At 40.9% G+C, this 3,412-nt stretch overlaps 1 long non-coding RNA gene across 1 annotated transcript; it reads right to left on the bottom strand.

Annotated features, from left to right (window-relative positions):
- Window positions 1-219: 219 nt before the first annotated feature.
- LOC134449326 (uncharacterized) lies at window positions 220-1,954 on the bottom strand. Its single transcript, XR_010034938.1, has 3 exons — window positions 1,857-1,954; window positions 916-1,036; window positions 220-346 (listed from the first exon to the last, which is right to left on the bottom strand). It is a non-coding gene; the product is annotated as an uncharacterized LOC134449326 (long non-coding RNA).
- Window positions 1,955-3,412: the final 1,458 nt, after the last annotated feature.

Here is a 3,412-nt window from a genome sequence, read left to right as displayed (position 1 = left end):
TTTCAATGGTCATGAAATTGGAATTTTCATTCATTAAAAGCCTGATGCATCATATATGATGCATTAAATATCTCAGCGACCTTAACAAAATTTTGAATTTTTTTTTTACATTTCTTATAAGGGACCAATATTGAAGCAAATTCCAAAAAATTAGAATTTTCTCTCATTGCTTTCATGGTTCAGGTTTCACAGGGTTAAAATAAGAAATACTTACCAGATGTTGCCTCATTTTATACGGGCTTCACTCTTGCCTCCCTCTTCATGGCATTGGAGTAATGGATCCTGTAGAGGGGATCTGTGGACGTGGTGGCCTGGTCTCGTGCAGCATTCTCATTGAAATGGAGGGCTGCCAGGAAATAAAGAGAAAAATCGAACGTGAAAATGGTGGTGTATACAATGCAAATAGTCAAAAATCTATGCAATTAACATTTCACTTCCCAAGGGATGCAAACATACACTTTCTGGAGCAAATTGTAATTGTAAGATGATGCTGCAGGCGATGGGTCTTTACTGGTGTTGAATTGAGGGGAGGTGGAGGCTCAGTGAGGGAATCTGTGGACGGGCCATAGTCTTTGCAGCAGCATAAAGTAGACTGCACGCCCTGAATAGAAATCTCCATTTTCTATTTTTTTCTATTCAGGTGTAATAAAATAGGGGCGTACCTTACATTGTGTGTTTTGTTTACTGACTAAAGACACTTGCTGAAAGATGCACCCCTTTTCTATTTCATATAACGTTTTCATTTGTGTCGGCACCCTCAAAGTAATTAATTGACATTCCATGAAGCCTTTTCCTTTATGCAATTGATAATGAATCTGCTGTAATACACTATTCACTAAAAGGATGACATAGTTATGACAAAGTAATGCCAGAAAAGCTCAGAGAGCTCAGAGAGCTCAGAAAAATTGCCTTCACCTCATAGATAGCTGTATACCAGGTCAGCACTTTCAGTCAGGTTCCATTCTTCAGGTCACAGGTGGGTCAGTTCGACAGTAGACTTCTGTTTCTGGCTGAATCCGATCTGGCTGGTCTGTTACTGAGACAGGACAAAGAGACATACATTTGGAAAAGAGACATGGCATGAGAGTATAATTTACACTCAGCTTGTAACAAAAGCTTTCAATCAAAAGAAACTGAAACTACAGTTTACACCAGTCTTGAAAGTTATGCTTTGTAATTGACATAGGGTCTGGGAAATTGTACAGAGTACTAACATTTTGTATACGCAACACCCGAACACAGAATACAGAAAACAGGCGTAACACAGAACACATATTCTTTGTTCGAGTTTTGAGGGTGCGAGGAGTGGGGAAGGAAGCAGTGGGGAATCTAGTCAGCTGAGGGTAAGTTATGTGAAGTGCGAGGTTTATCATTATGTATTGGTTATGTGGCATGGCTGTGGCCGACAACAGTCGTAATAAAAATGACACTAGAGCTACTGTCTACACCTTGTGTGTTCTCTGGCTAAATGCTTGGAGGTACCACGGTTACCTATTTATTTTCTCTACATTTAGGGCTAACATATGTCTCTTAGTTATAGGTTGGTAAAGCTAACCAAAGTAAAACAATATGTAAACAAACACCTGCCATAGTTTCCTTCAGACTCTGGTCTTCAGTAATCTACAGAGCAATGTGCCTGAATCGGCACTGACTGGGTCAAATTTGGGTTGTTCCTTTTTTTCTCCCTCCTCAGTAGGTACAATGGAATAACTAGTGTATGCAATATAATGTACTAAGGTTGTACTTACACCATAAATGAAGGCTACTTCTTAGGCTACCTCTTGTAACAGGGCCACCGTTTTGTCCACAGCATGCTTTGCTTACAACACTCACTGTATTTACATAATACCTAATACCTTATAGGTTACAAGCCGCATGGAACAGTTGAAGGGTGCACATCCAGGGTATTATCCAGTGTGTCCAAGTGAGGTCCAAGTGTACGTATGGACAGTTGGTTGCCAGCGGTTCGTTTCTCTGGTGGTTTGACAGGCGACCTCTCTTGTGGGAGGAATCAGAGGTGGCTGGGCTGGAGCCTTGGAGAGTACAAAGACAGACATTTTGAGAAGCTGCACTCAAGTAAAACAATGTATAGCCTGCCTGCCTACTCTGCTTGTGATAAAAGCTTTCAATCAAAAGGAACAGTGCCTACAGATTGATTATTAGTTTTGAAATTCATTTTTATAATAATATACTCTCATCAGTAGGCCTAAATGATGGGGGCAGGCTACTTGTGTGTAATTCTCTAAATCAAGAAAAGAGCATGTTTAGGCCTATCCGTTACAACGTGCTGTTCTATCTCGATTACATTCTTTAGAAAGGTGAAACATAGCCTACAAATATGGGCACGAGTCATGAATCACTTCAGATGACGGTAAATTATACCATGTCTCGCCTAGCCTACATATGTCAACTTGAGAGCACTCTTCTTTTTTTGGGTAGCCTATGTTTTTGCGCATCAGATTAGTTTGAACACAAAGTCGACAAGGCAAGCGCCATGGGCGAGGTTGAAATTCCCCGTGACACACCTCATAACAATCGCCATTAACACAATTGTTATGAAGTGTCACTTGGGGACTGCAACGAGGGGATATTGATTTGAATAACGGATAATTAACGACGATCATTATACAAGTTAGGAGGAGGGGACTTTGGGAGATGGACATAATCAGACGCAGATTTGGCTATAATTTCAAGATTTTCATCCTAACTAACAATCGCTCAAAATATGGGCACGACATATGAACCACTTCCAATGACGGTAAATGATCATGTCTCGCCTACATAGGTCAATTTGAGAGCTCTTCTTTTCTTTTTTTATGTTTTTGCGCATCAGACTGCGTTTGCACATAAAGTGGACACGGCAAGCGCCCTGAGCGAGGTTGAAATTCCCTGTGACACACCTCACAACAATCGCCATAAACACAATTGTTATGAAGTGTCGCTTGGGGACTGCAACGAGGGGATATTGAATAGCGGATAATTAACGACGATCAAGTTAGGAGGAGGGGGCTTTGGGAGACGGACAGAATCAGATGTAGATTTGGCTATAATTTCAATCTTTTCATCCTAACTTTGCTGCGCTATCTAGACTAAGTGAAGTTGCATGGTTATCACCAGACATCAACAGGGAGATTATGGTCTTGTCTGCACGCTCTCACTACCATATTGCCAAAAGAGAATCCATCTAGAACTAGAGCTCTAGTTCTAATAATCATCTGGCTCGCAGCCATTTGTGACCTTTGTTGTCAGACTCCGTGAACACTGAACAGGAGACGTGGAATGTCTGGACAACCAGCCTAGAACACTGCTCATCAAAGTTTTATTCGTAGTTATTACTAGTATGATAATTTCACGTCAATCAGACACTTTTGCAGTCCACTTACTATGTCAGAACGCTATAAAGGACTTTTAG

Source organism: Engraulis encrasicolus, chromosome 5 (assembly GCF_034702125.1).
Source record: "Engraulis encrasicolus isolate BLACKSEA-1 chromosome 5, IST_EnEncr_1.0, whole genome shotgun sequence".
NCBI classification, from domain to species: Eukaryota; Metazoa; Chordata; class Actinopteri; order Clupeiformes; family Engraulidae; genus Engraulis; species Engraulis encrasicolus.
The sequence above is the reverse complement of the archived record's forward strand: the minus strand, read 5'-3'. Positions and strand labels throughout refer to the sequence as shown.